The 20,893-nt window shown below is 43.4% G+C and overlaps 1 long non-coding RNA gene across 1 annotated transcript in view; it reads right to left on the bottom strand.

Annotated features, from left to right (window-relative positions):
* Positions 1–2,545: 2,545 nt before the first annotated feature.
* LOC149467733 (uncharacterized) overlaps positions 2,546–20,893 on the bottom strand; it is a 33,670-nt gene continuing 15,322 nt past the window's right edge. Inside the window, exon 3 of the long non-coding RNA XR_016311861.1 lies at positions 2,546–2,743. This is a non-coding gene — a long non-coding RNA (uncharacterized LOC149467733). The remainder of the gene's footprint in view (positions 2,744–20,893) is intronic.

Genomic DNA, 20,893 nt, shown 5'->3' with positions numbered 1-20,893 from the left:
GGAAGGTGTCATCTGTTTTCACAAGTTGCCTTGTGTTGATGTAGGTGCTACTGCCATTGATGAAAACTGGTGACTCTTCCTTACCTCCTCCTAGAAACAACAGGAGGAGTTCTTCACTGCCAAATAATAGGATAATGTAGCATTCAACAGTGGGAACAGATCAGCATTGGCAAAACTGTAAAAGGGACCTAACTCCACTATGGAAGCTATTATTATATTAAAAAAAATAAATTTTGAGTTACACTACCAGTGACACCAGTTTTGTACCTAAATTCTCAACTCTGCTTACCCACCAGAGCCATTATCAGGAGGTTCCCTGTTCACCTGTGGAATATTCCATTTATACTTTATGTACCGTTGAATGCAGCAGAAGTGGTGAGACTTAGTGGAGGGGGGAAAACTGGGATCTGTAAAGAGGAGATTTTGCCCTTGCTGTCAATAAAAAATGTAATAAACCAGCAAGTTGGTTAAATTGACCTTTTCTCATCATCAACATTACCATTATCAATGTTTCTGTGATGGCCAGCTCTGCAACAATTATTCTTTCTTTTCTTTTATCTTCAGCTATTCAGTGCTATAGAAAAATATTTGTCATCTTTGGTTTCACCTGTAAGTGCTGAAGCTGTAATCACTACATGGAAATACCAGCATCATTTCCTTCTGCCTTTGTAAAGTTCCTCTTTTTGGGTCTATAAAAGAAGATGGCTCCATGTGGCTATCAGTACTCAGCAGCTCTGCATACAGGAGAAGACAAGAGCCCTAAAGGTCAAAGATACCCCAACATCATGTGCTCCACGAAGACCATGCTGTGTATGGCACTCCTTGCAGTTGCAGTAGTCACCGTATCTGCTGGTAAGTGGCGACAGAAGAACACATAGTAAGCAGATAGATAATATGCAGGTGGAAGGATGTATGGTTACATGTGAACTGATTTATGGAACAAGTGGGTCAGTAAAGATTTTTCCTACATAAACTAGTGAGTTTTTTACTTCAGCCTCTAATATACACAAGGAAACTAAGCAAGGACAATGGGAGGAATCTGTGAGAAAATCTCCCAATTTGTATCACTTTTTATAAAATGACTTAAATGTTTGGCAGGGTTTAAGGAGAAAGAAGAGTAGAAGACAATACAGTGTTATAACTATTTATTGGGCAATATTTTCCCTGTTTGTTTCTGCATCCCATCTTTTATTAATAGATTTTTTGCAACACTGAATGTATTTAATCATGCAGCCATAAAATGACGATTTTCATATGACTGACTGGTAAAGACTACTCAGGACCTCTTCTGAAGATTTTTATATACAGATCCTTCACCATTTTTTTTTAAAAGGCAATCTTGCCATTAGTAAAATATTCCCTCTAAATTCTCAATTTGGACCAATTGGCAAAGCCATTATCCACTAGCTAAATTGATGTGTCATGTTATGTAGCAGATTCCTCATTTGAAAGAACAAACAAATATCTTGGGAATCTGGATGTAAGAAAGTGATACCTTTTATAGGCTTGCTGTTGTAGACTAAGGCACAAAAGCAAGCAAGCAACCAACCCAAAAGCTGAATTGGTGGGGATTTCTTCATTTTGGTGGAGATATTCCTTTATGAAATATCAAATGGTATGTATATGAAATGCAGTTTGCTGTCACCTTACATTTTGTTTTAATAACATAGAATTTCACGTGATGGTTAATTCTCTACACTTGTTATTATTTGCAGACACTGATAAATTTAGCACCTGCTGCACCAAGGTCTCCTCAGCTAAATCCAAAGTTCCTATAGTGGACTTCCTCCTACAGCAGCTCCTCCTTGTGTTGAAGCTGTGATGTAAGTATTAAGATTAGAATTTATTTATTATTTGTTACAGGTACTTGTATAGGGTCCTCAATTTACGCAGCGCTTTACATTTATATTGTACATTCACATCAGTCCCTGCCCTGAAAGAACATGCAAACTCTATGCAGATAGTGTCATGGTTGGGATTCAAACCAACGACCCTAGTGCTGCCAGGCAGGAGTGCTAATTACTTAGCCACTGAGCTGGAAGAGAATGGAAGTGGGGCAAAAATACCCATTATTGGGGATAATTGCACCCCATGTGATTGTACTGGATCCTGGTGATGGGCTGCTGAGGTCCTAAGTGGTGCATTGTGGGGAGGGTAGGTGCTGTGCTTTGTGCTATATTCATACAGTATATTTGTAGAATTAACTTTTAACAAATGTTTACATTGATATGAGCAAAAACTAGCCAGTTTCTGATTATATGCATATCTGCTGTTTATATCTTAATGCTAATAAACACTTATGAAGTGTTCTCAAATACTATGTATTTCTTCCAGGTTTATCACAAAAGAAGGCAAGATTCTTTACTCCAGACCTAACTTGCCCTGGGTTATTCAGAAGGTGAAGGAGATTGGGTAAGTTAAGACGATTTAAACCTCAGATTCAAATGCTTAGATTCCAACTTAAAGTGGAACTGCACTGCATCTGAGCACCACAAACCAAAAATGCTATACAATTCATTTTTAATATTCAAAACAAACTCCTCCATCCATTCATGCCTCCATGCTTTATTTTGCTAAGAAAACATTTTGAAAAACACCTCCTGGCATTTCTGGCAGTGGTCATCTTGAGTAAGGGCAGATGTTTCACATAGCAGTTACTTCCTGGAATCCATCTGTCCTTCGCTCAGGCATTGGCTGAGCTCCTTCCCCTCCTGAAGACTCCTGGGATGCATGACATCATTTCCTTAGGCACGGAAACCAGGAAGTTAATGAAGGAATACAAAAAAAGAAAAGGTTAAAACAAGTAAATATGATATACTTTACTAATGCTAGCAGCATAAGGATTAGAAATAGTCCATGCTGATTGAGAGAGTGAAGTTTCGTTTTAAGTATTTAAAAAGCCTCTTGTATGTGCAGATGATCACAGGGAAAGCTCATTTTAGGCCCTCTGTCTTTAACTGGTCTATTTGTAGGCTAATGACTGCTTTTCCAGGGCAAGAGCTTGCCACGCAGATACAGAACTGTCTGAATAAATTATTTATGGTTAGAGGGCATCCAGAAACATCTGAACAAATGTAGACTCTTGGTAGCCTCCTGGCCTGTCTACATCTACCTAACTTGGCTATTGCCATGAATGGCCAGATTTGTTACACACTGAGTACCTGTAGCCTAGACGAAAGTCAAGTGGTTCAATATGTATGCTAGCCAAAGTGTTGCCCTAATTCATGTCTTACACCAATGCCAAGGCTTCTGTAGTGAGAGAAAATAGAATAGAACAGGGGTGTCTAACCGCATCAGCATGTCTAGCTGCACCAGCATTATGGTTGCCCTCAAAGGGCCAGTTGTACCTGTAAGACTAGATGTCCAGAGCTCCCCACCCTCCCTTACATCAGATGTCAAGAGCCCCCCACCATCAGAAGTCAAGAGTCCCCCACTCTCCATTGCATTACAGTGCACCCCCCTTACTGCTGCTGCAGGGAATAAACTTGGGGCAGAGCTTGGAAGCAGAAAGGGTAGGGTCTGGAGAAGGACTGGAGTCTGCTGAATGCTGAGACCAGGGGAGGCAGAAACGAGGGAATGCTGCAACTGCACAGAGAGGCACAGCATATGTAGGAGATCTGTCATCCTCTCTACTGTGGACTGCTGAGATGGGAAAGGGGGTACAGAGACGATCCTGTCCATGGCTGCATGGAGAAATGCAGGATCTGGCAAAGAAGGTCTGTACTCCTCTCTGCTGCTGAATGCTGGGACAGAAAAGGGGGTGGGGGGTGGAGATGGCCTGTCCTAAGCTGCAAAGAGAGACACAGGATCTGTAGGAGGAGCTCAATCCTCTTCTTTGCTACTGACTGCTGAGACAGGAGAGGAGGGGATGGAGATGAGCCTGTCCCTGGCTGCACAAAGTGACGGAGGATCTGGCTGAGGGGTTCTGTCTCCCTTCCAGTTACTGACTGCTCAGGCAAGGTGGGGGCAAAGACTAGGGGGTGCTGCAGCTGACGGCCACATGAAATGACCTGGAGGGATGGATTCGGCACATGTGGAATAGAAGTTGGGGCTTATTTAGACTGTGTCACACACACTGCAATTATAAATATGATTCAAACATGGCGTTTACAAACAAGTCTCCCAAGATGCATTATGTCATATTTATATTTTAACCTTTGGTTTTTTTTTGGTTTTTTTTTAGAGGTAAAGAAAAGAAGCACAACAAAATAAAGAAAATGATGACCATGACAGAAACACTGGGTATTCCCATGCTAATTAGTATGAACAAAACTAAGAAGAACCTCAATGACAAAAGCGACGTCTCTAGTTGAACTATGTGGCGTTCAATTAATAGATATTTGACTTTAATTCTAGTAATATATTTGTGTGATTTAAATGAGTGCAAAATTAATTGTATGTACGTGTAGTTAGAGTTGTGATTTATGAATGTGTATTATTTTTACAGTATCATGTACTGTAAAATAGTTTAGCTCTGAAACCACTTAAAATGGTCCTCGTGTATAAAAATGTGTATGTCACCCAGAGCAATTTGACATATTTTTCTTTCAGCGGCACTAAAATATGAAAATATATTTTTTTACCATAATTCAGACCCTTGTACTTTCATTCTTTTTTTACTTTTTCTCCTGGTTTAATGTAATTTTTCCTGAGTATTTTGCTCATCATAATTAGCAAATGAATCTGTTAATTTAATTGTGAAATGTATTTAGTTGCAGCAAGATATGAATAGTGCTATGCCTTCCTGAGCATGTCACTTATTAGGGTAATATCCCAACAACCAGACTGCTGTAGTGATGGTAAGAGGATGCCAATACTTTGTAAGCATTGCCGTCCTAGCTCATGGTATGCTGTCCTGCCCTCGGTGCCTCTAGCAGTTAGTAATGTTTCCAATGGAATTGGGAGGGGCCAAAGCATAATAATTCATTTATCACCTAGCACTTTGCACATTCCCCTCGCCATCATAGCTAAGTTAGTTCAGCATTCTTTAATCACTTCATATGACACTTTAATGAAGTTGTTTTACATCATTTTACCATTTTGTGTACCGAAACATCTTTATTTTTATTGAAACTACCTTTTTGTCTGTTTTAAGACATGAAAAATCAACTGGAGAATCAGCACACAGAAAGTTGATATTGTTACAACCAATTATGATTTTTGTTAATTTGTTATTCTCTCTATTTAACTCCACCATTGATTTTACCCAGCTTAATTACAACTCAAAACAGGTTCAAAGTATCTCTTGACAATAGCCTCTGTATGGCAGTTGTCAGAATTCCCCTTGCATTTATTGTTTAATTCCCCTTGCCTGAATAGTTTAATTGTCAATCTATTGTGATGGGCTGTTTTATAATCCTAGTAAAAATTACAAGGCAGTTGAGAAAGCCATCGCAATTTAGTAAGCAAGATATACACGTGTTGGCAGTCAACATGTATGAATCAATTTGCTGCAACGTAGATGCATTCATTTTTTTGCACTGTGGTAAAAAAAAGGTATTGTCATTTGAATGCATGCTGGGATTGTATCTGTACTGCAATGCAAATGTAATTCCTTACTCGATTTTTTGAGTTTGTTTTTGTTAATGAATGTATGTATTTTGTCATGTTTATGAAGACAATACCTTATTCACTGGTTCAAGATAAAACTGGATGATTTATTAACCTCTTGCCGACCGCGCATAGCCGAATGACGGCTTCACCGCGGCCGGCCAGTTCTGACGTCCTCCCAGAACGCGCTCTCCTGCGCGCCCCAGGGGGCGCGCACCCGGCGATCTCCGTGATCGCTGTGTCCTACGGACACAGCTGATCACGAGATGTGGTAAAAGGCCGATCATACCGGCCTTTTACCACGTGATCAGCGGTGTCCAATGACACGCTGATCACATGGAAATGCAAGTGCCGGTTCTCGGCTGCACTTTCCTCACGCTGTCAGATCGTGAGGAAAGTACTGCCGAGAACCGGCAGTTGTCAGAGCGGGGATCGGCACCGATCATCAGGGCACTGATGATCAGTGCCCTGATGATCGGTGCCCAGCAGTGACACCCGCAACTTCCGCCCAGCAGTGCGCCCACTAGCTCCGCCCACCCGTGCCCAGCAGTGCACCCACCTGTGCCCAGCAGTGCCCCCACCTGTGCCCAGCAGTGCACCCACCTGTGCCACTCTGCAGTGCCACCTACCTGTGCCCAGAAGTGCCACCTACATGTGCCCAGCAGTGCCACCCACCTGTGCCCACCCACCTGTGTCCACCAGTGCCACCCACCTGTGCCCACCAGTGCCACCCACCTGTGCCCACCCACCAGTGCTGCCCACCAGTGCCACCCACCAGTGCAGCCCAGCAGTGCTGCCAGTCAGTGCCACCAGTCAGTGCCCAGGGGTTTTGCCAGTCAGTGCCGCTAGTCAGTGCCCAGCAGTGATGCCAGTCAGTGCCGTCTATCAGTACCCATAATCAGTGTCACCTATCAGTGCCGCCTATCAGTGCTGCATATCAGTGCCGCCTATCCGTGACCCCTAATTAGTGCTGTCTATCAGTGCCGCCTATCCGTGCCACCTCATTAGTACTGCCTATCAGTGCCCTTTAGTGCTGCCTATCAGTGCCCATCAGTGCCGCCTATCAGTGCCCATCAGTGCTGCCTCATCAACGCACATCAGTGAAGGAGAAAAAATACCTGTTTGAAAAATTTTATAAAAGAAACAAACTTTTTTTTTTTTTCAAATTTTTTGCACTTTTTTAATTTATAGCACAAAAAGTAAAGCGCCCAGTGGCGATTAAATACCACCAAAAGAAAGCTCTATTTGTGAGAAAAAAATTATCAAAATTTCATATGGGTACAATGTTGCATGACCGCGCAATTGTCAATCAACGTGCGGCAGCGCTGAAAGCTGAAAATTGGCCTGGTAAGGAAGGGGGTATAAGTGCCTGGTAGGCAAGTGGTTAATACTTTAATTAATACTTCAGTACTTTAATGGAAAGTACAGAGAAAAAAATGATGTTTTGTTATTTCAGTATTTCATTCTATAAGATGAATTGTTATATGCAGTGATGTACTTTGGTTTTGTGTTGCCCTAGGCAAGACTAAAATTGGGCGTCCCCTCCTTCCCCAGAAAGACTAAAATCGGGCAACCCCCACCATCTGAATTTGTCCCACTCCAGCCATGGTATACCATTTGGTGCCAAATTATGGTACCTAAAAATCTCCATAGGCAAAATTTAAAAGCCTTTACAAGTTACCTGTTTAGAGTTACACAGGAGGTCTGGTGCTAGAACTCTCACTTTGACTTTCATGGCAGTACCTCACATGTGTGGTGCGAACTCCATTTACATATGCGTGAGGGACCTATGTGCCTGTGAGCATGGGGGAACGGGGGTGCTTTCATTTTTTTTTTAATTTTATTTTTTCTTTATTTACATTTTTTTTGTACACTGTACCTTTTTAACTTTTTTTTGATCAACTTTATTTCTATTACAAGGGATGAACAACATCCCTTGTGATAGCATACGCCATGACAGTTCCTGTTTATGGAGAGATCTATGGTCTATTAGACCCCAAATCTCTCCTCTGGCCTCCCAATGCATGCGATCAGACACAGATCAGTCTGATCATTTGCATTGGGACTGCATGGTAGAGCCTGGTAAAGGCGTCGGTGGCAGGAGGGGGAGGGACACCCTTCCGCCGCCTGTAAAAGTAATCCAGAGGCTTGTTAGCCCCCAGACTACTTTTATCTTGTGCAAAATGAGAGTGAGGAGAAGAGAGAGGGAGGGAGGGAGCGACAGGGAGAGAGAGGGGGGAAGAAAGGGGGAGACAGGGAGAGAGAGTGAGGGAGAGAAGAGAGGGGGGGGAGAACATAGAGGGGGGGAGAACAGAGAGGGGGGAGAAGAGAGAGGGGAGGAGAGAGAGAGGGGGAGACTCTCTTTGACAAGTAAAGGGGCCCTTATCTGGGGTCCGTGGTGTCTGCGGCTGCACTGATACCTGCCATGCAGCGATGGTCTCCTCTTCTGCACCCCCTCTGCACTGTCAGCTGACCTCTAGGCTCCGCCCTCCGGCCCTATGCAGTGAATGGAATAGACAGCCGGCTGGCTGCAGAGAGGCCGGGTAAGCGGAGCATAGCTGCAATGGTCAGTCCGGCTCTGGGCTTCTTGCCGGATCTTAATGATGGCAGTGGGTACAACAGGGAATCAGAGCTCCGGGAAGGCACAGAGAGGGTAAGACAGCTGGCTTGCCATTAACTCAAGATGACATAAGCCGAGCCCACCTTCCCCTGCTCAAAACTTGCTGAGCCCGCCCCCGTCTAAACCCTGCCTTCCACCTGAGCCTGCCTCCCGCCCGAGCCCTGCCAAGCTCTCCTAACCTGCCAAGCCCTGGTCCTTTGTCCCTTCTGCTTGGGGGCAGGGCTCCCCCCTGAAAACTGCTGCCCTAGGCAAACGCCTTGTTTGCCTTGCAGCAGATACGCCCCTGGTTATCTGCAGTAAAACAACACAAGCTTTTGAGGTTTCTGCCCTAACATCCTGCTAGACTAACCTTTTTATTCAATAAACCAACGCAAGAAGCAAAGAAATAAATACAATTGCCAACTGATAACCGATCAGAATCTAGCTTATGTTGGCCCTACGTTAGTCATTTTAATGAGTTGAGTTGTTATAGGTTGCTGTGTTTTGTAATTTATTTCTTGAACTCTTTATTTCTTTTTTTAGACTGCTGGCCTTTATTATAAAACTTTTTAAAGAAATCTTAAGGCTTGCTTTACTCATACAATAAAATACAGAGGGAAGTAATATTCCAGATGTGGTTTTCTGGGCTGGTTGCTACATTCAGAGAGGATCTGTTTTTGCATTCTGAAGCAGAAACACTTACTACTTAGTCACTGGTTATCAGACTTACACACCTGTATAATGACACAGTACAGCTAGCTGCTCTGAGTGTTCTAATATACAGGTCTTAAAACCTCAAAAGATCTTTAATCACTCTCTGCTTTATTTAGGTACAGTAGCTGGTATAAGCAAAATCCCCCTCCACTAAAGCTAGCAATACACATTTAGATTTTTCTCATTCATTCCATAGATTGAATGAGAGAAAAGCAATCGATTTCTACTTCCACACTACATGCCAAGCATAGTATTCAGACAGCCACAGCAACCGCGGCTGTCTGAATACCTGAATAGGGCATGCATCTGATAGGATGCAGTCACTCTTTGAGGGAATATTTTCCACCTAGCTCAGTTGATTTGATCAACCTGGGTGGTGTTGTCAGGGCCATTCACAGCCTAAATTTAGACTGATTCAGCCCGTCCATGTATGCCTACCTTAATAATAATAGTCAGCATTTACAGCACTCTTCAGTCTGCACCAAATCAGCACCTCTTTGTTTCCCATTAGAATCAATAGTCCCTGGGTTTTCAAAAGAAGCCCCTCAGGTGCTAGTAATGCTAGTAATGGCTGCAATAGTAATAAAGTCCAATCATGGGCACTAAGACACTCTATGCAGGCTTTTTACTAACAGTTTCTGGAAATTGGAACTTAAACGGTGGCTATAAAATTAAAAATTAATAATCATCTTTTCTTCTCCTTAAAATGATTCTAGAGGCTGAAGGTCTTTTTTTAACCTAATGCCTTTACTGCATAAAGGTAAAAAAAACCTTCTGAGTGCAGCTCCCCCCCAACATGCTTACCTAAGTCCAATCTCGATCCAGCACTGAGGCTCTCTCCCTCAGAGACAGTAGCAGGAGCCATTGGCAACTGTCAATCGCAGCCAGTGCGGAGAGAGCAGGGGGCAGAGCCGAGCAACACTCTACTCTGTGTGTCAATGGACACACAGATGTGTCTTAGGAGTGAGCCTGCATGAGTGCCCCCATAGCATTCGGCTTGCTATGGGGGGCACTTGGCAGAGGGGACCCCAGAAAAGTAGGATTGGGGCTACTCTGTGAAAAATGATTGCACAGAGCAGGTAAGTTGGTGACATGTTTTTATTAAAAAAATATAGGTTTCCAGACACTTTTAAGTGATCACTTTAATTGTTGGCTGGACCTGGGTATACAGTGGGGAATGCAATTATTTGATCCCCTGCAGCTTTTGTAAGTTTTCCCACTTACAAAGAAATGAAGGGTCTATCATTTTTTATCATAGGTATATTTTAAATGATAGAGACAGAATATCAAACAAAAATCCAGAAAAAAAAATATGCTTTAAATTGAGTTGCAGTTCAGTGAGTAAAATAAGTGTTTGATTCCCTACCAACCAACAATAATTCTGGCTCCTACAGACTGGCTATGTGCTCATGTGGGCCACAGATTAGTCCTGTCAATTTAAGAAGGTGCTCCTAAAGACACCTGTGCACAGAATCTCTTTCTTCCATTCAAACCTCACCATCATTATGGGCAAATGACCAAAGAGCTGTCAAAGGACATCAGGGACAAGATTGTAGACCTGCACATGGCTGAAATTGGCTATAAGACCATCAGCAAGAAGCTTGGTGAGAAGAGACAACTGTTGGAGTGATTATTCGCAAATGGAAGAAATACAAAATAACCATCAATTGCCCTCGGTCTAGAGATCCAAGCAAGATTTCGCCTCATGGGGTAAGGATGATGAGACAAATGAGGGATCAACCCAGAATTACTTGGGAGTAGTTTGTGAATGAGCTCAAGGCAGTTGGGACCACAGTCACCAAATAAACCATTGGTAACACAATATGCCTCCATGGATTGAAATCCTGCAGCGCCCGCAAGGTCCCCCTCCTCAAGAAGGCACATGTAAATGTGAAAGTCTGACGTTTGCCAGTAAACATCTAAATGATTCAGAGAAGGAGTGGGAGAAATTTTTGTGGTCAGATGGGCACCTGAAAAAGTGTACTTACACGAAACGCGTCAGAAAGGTGCCCCCACACAGTGACCTTAGCCCGCACGGTCCTTATGAACGACCGGTGGCCATCTTGATATTTTATGTAAGTTGTTTACCTGTTTTTATATTACATCCTTTAATAAAAATACTACACTATCGGATACCTCTCTTCTGGGCTTGTTTGTCCTGCGAGCCCCCCCTAAGGTGATTCCTGACATATGAGAGCGGCTTAACATTCCTCTGGTGACTGATGACGGAATACCTGATGATGAGCTTTCTACCTTTGGACGCATAGTACCTGAATGCTGGTGACCTGGTGACGAGCCACGTTGCAGTGCTCCAGATCCAGATGACCAGGAGTAGGTCCTATTTACTCCAATGCGCAATAATTGCGCTATCTGGTTAGTGCAATCAACATTCACTTTCTAAGCCACAGATGTCACGGATTGTTTTTATCATTTTGCAATACGACTGAATAGACTGGCTTTGGCACTATTGTCACTATATGCACCTTTTTCCTTCAGGATATTTGAGATTGCTTTACATCATTGGTTTCAGCACTAAGTTATGTTGCTCATTTGCACACGTATATCATGTACATTTTATTATCTATTTTAATATCCAATTTTTAGTGATGCATATTTTATGTTCATGTATTACTGGAGAGGACTGAGTGAGTAATCCTACACCCCCTGGGCCTGATAAGGGGAGAGAGCATTCTGGTGGGAAACCTGACTAGCTCCTCATCTGGGACTGCTTTCATCTAAAGTGGCAGCTTCTTGTATTCTTGCCCAGGGATTCCCTCAGGCAGCTGGGTGAAGAAAAGAATTAATCTTGGATCTGGGGTGATACACCAGGAGAACTCTCCAAGAAGAGATTTTGCTGTATAGAGACTTGTACATAGTTGCTAAGGAGTTTGTCCTCAAGTTGTAGTTCCTTGGGCATCCCATACACCTCTCAACTCCATCGAAGTTCAAACCCCTTAATAAAACCTAAAAACCAAGCTCAAAGACTGTTTATTAACTCCAGTGTGCAAGGTCTGAAGAAAATGCGTGTTGCCTGACTGTGCAGGACTATAGGGGGACCCAAATCTTTAGCAACTCCTAAGAGGGTAGTGCTACATTCTATTACATCACTTCTGAATTTTTATTCAAGAATTTTCGTAACTTTAGTAACCTCTTCACTTTCGATATGATACTAGCATGCAAAAAAAAACGGACGATCATTCGTCCGATATTTTCAACGTGTATACAGGGCTTTACTTAGCTCGAAACTAAGATCTAGTGACCTATACAATAAGCAGTCATTCTCCCTAGTCCAAGCGCCTAAAAGTACAGGGAATGATTAACCATCATTAAATACTTGGAGTGTCACATTCAGTGCTTTGCCAATATGTCCCTAATAGCTCATTCACACCATTGAGGTGTCACAGTGCACATGTCTAAATGTGTGGTGCATTAAGGCAGTCCATTCATTGAAATGGGTGGCCTAACACACCAAACCAAACCAAAAAAGGTGCTTGACAGACAGGCACTGCCCTTTGACAAGGTGCATCGGGGTGCCACTCAGAATGAATGACTATGTAACACACAATGTGACATTCAGTGAGAATTTACAGGCGGTTAATTATTCCATGTAAAATGGGATGCTATTCAGACTAAATAACTTTCTTTTGCATAATGTGACATGCACCATGCACTTATAAAAGGTTAATGTAGAACTATAGGCAGAACTTTTTTTTCATACTGGATAGAGCAAGGGAGGAATAACCTCTGCCAGATTTTTTTTTGTTTTGACATCTGTGTCCCATTGCAAAGATTTACCTTCACTTCCTGTCCCATAGCTAAACAGGAAGTAAAAGGAAATCCATGCAAATTAAGGGAATTCCTTTGGGACCCCCAGGTAACCAGAACTAGTGTCCCTATTGGAAGATTTCCCATCTTCTACTTTTCTGGGGACAACCCAAAATTTGGGATTTTCTTTTATTTTCACTTTCAATGATAATGATAAACAGCAAAAATAAAGAGGGTGAATCTCTTTAACAGGGGGCACAGGCAGCAATAGAAAGTGATAAGTGTTCTAATCCATCTCCACTCTATCTAAAACTAAAGAAAACATTTTGCCTTTAGTTATACTTTAATTAGTCCATATATTTTAAAACACATGCACTAGAAAGATTGACTGCTTTATTCAGAATGAATGGCACCACATTGCACCAACACTGATAATTGTGCATTACTGAGCGTTAACACAACGCACTAATGTGAATGGGCTCTGAGTGTTGACAAAGAGGTTGCTCTATGAATTTGCACAGTGATACCTGTAACAATTGTGCGCAATAAAGACATGGAAGTTGTACTCAAAAGCCATCGTGTGAAAGTCTCATGAGCAGTGTTCCTACTGCCTCCCCCCCTTTGCAAACTATGGAATTTGTAGCTTAAACTTTTAACAAACTTCAAAAGAACTTCTTATCTTAATTAAAACACAAAAAGATGCAGTGTCCAGACCTGACCAGAGCTGTAAACAGCTAATTAGTCTAGGCAGGATGTCTATTTCCACAAACCATGAAAAACACTTTCCACTGCCCTATCGTAAAACCATAATAACTCAGTCAAGCCGTCACATGTGACCTTTAAGGCTCTAGGAATACAGAGCATGCCATAAAATGTCTATCCCACAACGTAACAATTCCACATACAATTAATAGAATTCAACAGGAACAGGGCACATTAATTTTGGGTATATATTTGAATGGGGAATATCATACTGAACAAATCAAGGTCATACATAACTATGGTATTACATAGGGAAGGGGAGAAAGCAGTCTCCTCCCTCCTGGGTGACAAAGGTATGCTGTGCTGTGTTTGGTATCCCTGGGATCTAAATATAATTCTGAATAATAATCTGCCAGTTGCTAGAATACCACCTGCACATATTGGAAGTTGTTAATATTAGTATGAAACTGTAGTTGGAACTTGGTAATAAATTTGGTGACCTCCTAGCACCCATCCCCTAAACCGGATGATTGGTCAGTTGTTCTCAGGCAACACCTCTTTGATATCATAGAAAAGGGACTGACCAGATCTAGTAGGGGAGCTCTCATTTACCATCAACCAAGAAACACCCAAGAGAGCCAAGGCAACGTTATTTGCTTGGACAATTGGACTCTGCTAAAACCAAGGACTTTGCAAGTATTCTGCTTTCTTACCTCCTTTCCTTTTTCTCTGTTACTTTATTGTACTCTTTATTTCTTTGTAACATCTTTTTCTGTAAATAATTTAATTGCACCATTTGACTTTTTCATTAATAAACTCTATTTTTAAAAGTGTTAAAATTATCTCTAAGACTTTTAATGCAAACTAAAGAATCCCTGTCTCTTGAAAAGTGCTACTGTATATAATAACCCTCTTAATATACCTGTCTCTGGTGACAGTGTGTGTTACAGACATTTATTGTTCATGTTTGTTCTTGCTAACATTGTGAAGGGTTGATAGTCCCAAAGCTATCTGGTGGCAGTTTGGAGTTTGAAGGGTTAATTGCATAATTAACTTAACCCAGTGGCCATCGCTCTGAGGCTGCTGGCACCTAGGTTGTGGTCAGGGGCGGACTGACCATTTGGAAACTCGGGCACTGCCCGAGGGCCCGGGGTCAGTAGGGGGCCCCATGAGATGCCCCTGGTACCTTTTTCATAGGCTTTTTTGAGTTTGGGCAAGGACACAGGAGCCCCATGATCCCCTATTGCCCAGGGGCCCCATGAGATGTCAGTCTGCCCCTGGTTGTGGTCCTGCGAGCTGGAAAATCTTTGTGCAGGGTGCAGCTGAGAGTGGCATTGTTACGCAAGTGACAGCGCGGTGTGAGATCGGCTGGTCCTTTGTCACAAGTTGGTGAGAAGGGCAGGGGTCGGGCACCGCGTTCGTCACAATACTCACTGAATGAGAAGATGATTTTCAGCAGCCTAATACACATACAAAATGGGTGAAAAGCCTTGGTGAAACATATTGCACTGTATAAAGTAGTTCAGAAAATCAGTGCTGGCATTGATGAAAAAAGGAAAGATCGCAATAATTATCAGCCAAACATTTTTACTGTTTTTGTGGGTTATGAATTTCAAATAATGCCATGGATTATAAAGTTGTGGGTACCAATGGTATAACAATAGCCATGTTAGCCCATGCTGCTGATATGGGGCCTGGGAGTAAAAGGGGACCTATTAGGGGGGTCCTTAAGTCAAATTCAACATTAAAAATTGGTGTATATGTGAAGATACCACAAACCCAGTACTTTATTATTAAGGATTGCAGAGGTTTCTGTTGACACCGACTCTGTATCCCCTGTGATGTCTCCAGTTAAAAGAGCTGACATCAGACACACAGGAGGAGATTTAAGCATTATTGTTGCTAGTAACAAATCCCCCTTTGCAGGCTGTGCAGTAAGGAGAAACCGGGTCAGCAGGGGCGTCCTAGGGTTGGTGTCACCCGGTGCGATAACACTTGGTGAGATCCCCTCCGACGATCTCCACAGAATGGATCGGGACGGATCTGCGGATTGAGCATAATGGTTCAGACTCCAATCCATTATGCTCCCCAATCCACAGATCCGATCCATCCTGCGGGGATCGTCGGCTTTCTTTACAACTTACCTTTTCGTGGAGCGGGTCTGGTGTCACCCCGTATAAGTTGCATGCCGACGTTCCTCGCAGCATGGTTTGGATCTGTGGATTGAGCATAATGGATCGGAGTCCTATCCATTATGCTCCCCAATCCTCAGATCTGATCTATCCTGTGGGGATTGTCGACTTGCTTTACAAGTTACCTTTTCATGGAGCGGGTCCGGTGTCACCCCATGCGGTAGGTGTCACCTGGTGTGGCGCGCACCCCCCGCACCTGCCTCGGGACGCCACTGCGGGTCAGCACTGTAATTAACTCCTTATGTCTAAAGCAAGCATTCCAGAGTGTCTCCTCAGGAAAAAACTGGCAAGATGTGCAGATGAATGACAACCATCCCAATCTATAACTAGCCTTTACAGTAAGGAGCACATGGAAGGTGCTTTGCACATTACAAACAACAGAAAATTTCCAGCACACTTACCAGCTAGCCTGCAACAAAACCAATTTAGCCCTGTCTAACAGTTTGCACGGAAAGAGAAGCTTTTTTTGCACACACTTGCAAATGTATGTGAAAGCCGCAGTGCCAAACCTCTTCTGAGGTGGTTGCCATTTATCTGCACAATTGAATTTAATGCCGGGACACATTGAATGCTTTCAGCTGTCATTGTGCGCTTGCTGGGTCTCTGATGTGTTCCTGTACCTTTAAGGAGTTGGCTCCCTCCAGGCAAACCTACCCTTCATTCTTTCATTGCTATATTTGTTCCAACTCGGAACCTCAAAATGATGAGTTAAGACCACAGTATACAGAGGAGCCTTGGCAAGGCACTGTGGCTTTCACATATACAGTATTTGCAAATGTGTGTAGTGTGATTTAATACCAACAATTATGCCATAATATAGAATATTATAATGGTCATTAGTGTTGCTACTACAAATCTTGTGTTTTAGATTTTTTTTTTTACTTACTAGTAGGCCTTCTCTTTCAGCACTTGCTTGTTGTGGTGGTGGAAGGGTTACAAGGGCTTAAAATTTACACTGAGGCCCTGAGATCTGAGATACTGAAAAAGACTAGTGAGCTGCTGCATTCAGGATAGTTGGCTGAAAAATGAAAGTTAAAAGTTAAAGCAGAACTTAACTCCTAAAAAGAAGTTCCACTTTTATGCCTCCTCCTGCCCTCCTCACCTTTCAGACACTTTCCTTTTTTTAGGGGCTGTGGGGACTTGGTTTTAACACTTCCCGCTTCAGCTTCCCACCCTCTCTGCATGCAACCTTTTGGAATACGTCACAGGTCCCAAAAGGCTGCAGGACCATCTCTAGGGCATAGCATGGCACAAGCATGTGTAGTGGGGAGCTGCCTGCAAAGCTGCAGAGTCACACCCGGCTTCCCACAGTTAGCATGGAGGTGCCTGGGGCCCAAAGACTGGTGAAGAACCAGCCAGGGTTTAATAAGCCAGGGACTTACTTAAAGTCAGCAGCTACAGTATTTGTAATTGATGACATTTATTTTTTTTGGTCTGGGACTGAAGGACCTCTTTAATTTTATGTACTGATACCCCTCGTACCTGACAACTTCTGTCCACAGAACTGGTCCCTAGTCCTACTACCCCCCTTCAATATAGACATACTTTATTTTAAAGTGAAACTAAAGGCTTGTTTTTTTTTGTACATACAGTATATATTTAATAAAATACTTACATGCTCTACTCAGTGGTTTTGCACAGAGCAGCTCTGATCCTCCTCTTCCTGGGTTCCCTGTCGGCACTTCTGGCTCTCCCCACCTGAGAAGTGCCACCACAGCAAGCTGTTTGCTATAGGGGCTCTTGTACAAGCTCGCTCCCCAGCCCCACTCTCTGCGTTCATGAGTGTAGCACTACATCCTCAGGGGCTGCTGAGTTTTGGGTCCCGTAAGCTTTGCACGGTCAGGCAACATGCATTTTTCCCACATCTTCACATGCACAGAGTTAGTAATTCAGTCTTTGAGCTTGTTTTTAATTGTTTTTATTAAGGACTGAACAACTTGGATGGGGTCTAGGGGTATATTGGATGCCCAAGGAACTGCAAACTTGAGGACAAATGTCTTAACAACGTATACACTGTACAAAAGCTGTGCATCCAAAAATAGCACTGTCTCTGTTAAGGAGCACTGAAGTCCCCTTGGTGTACCTCCTCAGACCCCAGATGAGTCCCCCTCTTGACCCAGCTCCACTGAGGGTATCCCTGGGCAAGATTCCAAGATCTAGCAGCATAGTGGGTAAATGGTTAGTACTTCCGCCTGGCAGTATTAGGGTCGTTGGGGCCAAATCCCAACCATGGCACCACCTTCCTGGAGTTTTCATGTTCTCCCTGTGCCTGCGTGGGTTTCCTCTTGGTACTCCAGTTTCCTGCCACACTACAAAGACATGCTGGTAGGTTAATTGGCTCCTGTCTCTGCTTGTGCCCACCTATTTCCTCTGGATCCTTAAAGAGCATCTACACACTGAAAAATGCTGCTGACCTTAATTTTCCCAATGCAATGCAGGTGTTCAGTGGTGTATGTGTTATGGTGCATTTTTTAGTGTGTGGAGACACAACATGAGCCCTTTAGAAATGAACTGATGTACCTCTAAAATGCATGCACAAGCTGCCTACGGAGTAACACCACAAAAATGTGGCTAAATGGTTAGAACTTCTGCCTGGCAGTACTAGGGTCATTGGTTCCAATCCCAACCACGGCACCACCTGCCTGGAGTTTGCATGTTCTCCCTGTGCCTGCGTGGGTTTCCTCTGGGTACTCCAGTTTCCTGCCACACTCCAAAGACATGCTGGTAGGTTAATTGGCTCCTGTCTAAATTGGCCTTAGTATGTGTATGTATGAATCTCAGGGATTTTAGATTGTACACTCCTTGAGGGTTAGAGACTGATGTGAGTGTACAATATATATATATATATGTAAAGCGCTGCGTAAATTGATGGTGCTATATAAGTACTTGCAATAAATAAATAAACTGACTAACTAGTTGGGTCTTGCACCTGACCACTCTCTCCCTTTATCTACCCCAGGGGGTGTAAAAGTACTCACACTGTCCTGTCAGTTTGATGAGTTAAAGCTGCTTTCAGGCCTTACCCTGGGCTGGCTGCTTCCCAGCTGACAGGTTGTCCTCCCTCGGAGATGGTGGAGTGGAGATACTTTTGTCCAGCAAACAACCTGTAGGTAGGCTCCCCTCCCTGGGGCCCCCTCCCAGGATTCACACTCCCACCTTCCTCTCCATCCATCAAACACACTACTGCTGCACAAACTCTGCCACATTTAAGGGTTGTCCATGGTCACTTTGCCTGGCCTTCTGCCAAGGGATTAGCCAAGTTCCCCTAAACATGCAGACCTAGGCCTCCTCCACCCCTCTTCCAGAAAATTCTATATGTTTCTGGAATGGTGGGAGGGCTCCAGAAGCCCTGACCTGTAATACCTCTCAGCCTGTCCTGAGGTGAACTCACTACCTCACTCCCAGGCCGACTCATCCCAGGCTGCTACCCAGCCTCTGTCTTACAGAAATAACAGCCTAGCTACTTAGAGGGCGCTACATCAGACACAGCAGAGCGGGACTCAGCCGAACCCCCCGCTCCCTCCTCACAAGCTGTGATTGACAATGGCTCCCACTGCTGTGTCTCCGCCAATGAGGATGGAGAGGCCCAGGAAAGCTGAGTCTCCTATGCACATCGCTATACAGAGATCAGGCTCAGGTGAATGTTAGGGGAGCTGGGAGGCTGCTGCACAATGAAGGGTTTTTAGCTTCATGCATACAATACAAGAAGGTAAAAAACCTTAAGCCTTTAGAACAACTTTAAGATCAACAATAGCAGGGAGGCCACCAGGGTGCTGCATCAAAATTCTGCATTGGGGCACCATGATCTGCAGTTACACACCTGATAGATACCATTAAAGTCCCGTTTTTCTAAAACTGAGTGAAGTAAAATGACATTTAGGTAAATGTGTCATCAAAATATACAGAGAACTTTTGGAGAAAGTGGTGAGCAAAAGTAAAATGTAGTAACTTGTTTATTTCCAGTGTAACCTTTGAAGAAATCAAATTAACTATTTTAAAAGAGAAGTTTGGACTTTGTAAAAAAATATATACACCCCTCGCATTTTGTAAATATTTTTTATATCTTTTTCATGTGACAACACTGAAGAAATGACACTTTGCTACAATGTAAGTGTACAGCTTGTATAACAGTGTAAATTTGCCCTCCCCTCAAAATAACTCAACACATAGCCATTAATGTCTAAACTGCTGGCAACAAAAGTGAGTACACCCCTAAGTGAAAATGTCCAAATTGGGCCCAAAGTGTCAACATTTTGTGTGGCCACCATTATTTCACAGCACTGCCTTAACCCTTTTGGATAAGGAGTTAAGCAGAGCTTCACAGGTTGCCACTGGAGTCCTCTTCCACTCCTCCATGATGACATCACGAAGCTGGTGGATGTTAGAGACCTTGCACTCCTTCACCTTCCATTTGAGGATGCCCCACAGATGCTCAATAGGGTGACATCCTCCCACTCTACTTGCGCATGCGCGCCCTCGGGATGGACACAGTGGATCACCGATCACTGTAAAGAGCAGATAACGTCGGCTCTGTCATGTGATCAGCTGTGTTACACTACGCTAACCTACTCAATGCTAGTCATCGTAATTTTAGTGCTAGATGCCTGTTTGTAATAAGCCTCAACCTAGAACCTGCAAAAAAAAGGAGAAGAAAAAAGGCTGCACACCTAAAAAACTAACCTCAAAAGAAATTTATTATGCACCATAAACAGTAATAGGCCATCGGAGACATGATAATCCTGCATGACAGAGGACTCTACCCCCCGAGATATCAAGAGGGAACCATCAGGGATGGACAAAGGATGGAGTCGGTCCACTGGGACTAACCTGACCCAACCCTTCAACACCCAATCCCTGACCCAAACCACCCCACCAATCCTAACCAACCCCCAAATACCCCCACAAGGAACTCCTCCCCTAGATAGAGGACCCTCACATCCCACCATCCCACTCACAAAAGAGAGAGGAGAAGCTGAGGGAGATAGTACCAGCCCACTGACACCCCCAACCCCCCAAAACCCACTAGATGGAGAGTAAGCCTACTGCACACACCGGGGGTTCCTGGAAGTGCCAACCATATAGATATATTACACAGCTAAACAACAAACATCAATGCATAAACATATAGCATTAGAATATATAGCAATATGCAAAGTCCAGTGTGGACATGGCCGTTGGCCAAAGAGGATCACAAGGTATAAAGTCACTGTACAGGGCAAAAGCCTCAAAGTCCATGCAATACGTGGTATAAATAAACTCTTGTGTGACCAGAACCAGATGGATGGAGGCCGTAATGAAGGTAAGGCAATGGAAGGTATTGCATGAGAAAAATGGATGAAACTGGTGCAGCCTGCTGAAATCAATCAGCTGA

The sequence above is a fragment of the Staurois parvus genome, unplaced genomic scaffold, assembly GCF_062004578.1.
Source record: "Staurois parvus isolate SC_StPar_1 unplaced genomic scaffold, SC_StPar_1.0 ptg000102l, whole genome shotgun sequence".
Taxonomy (NCBI): domain Eukaryota; kingdom Metazoa; phylum Chordata; class Amphibia; order Anura; family Ranidae; genus Staurois; species Staurois parvus.
Note: the sequence above shows the minus strand (reverse complement) of the source record. Positions and strands in the feature narration are given on the sequence as shown.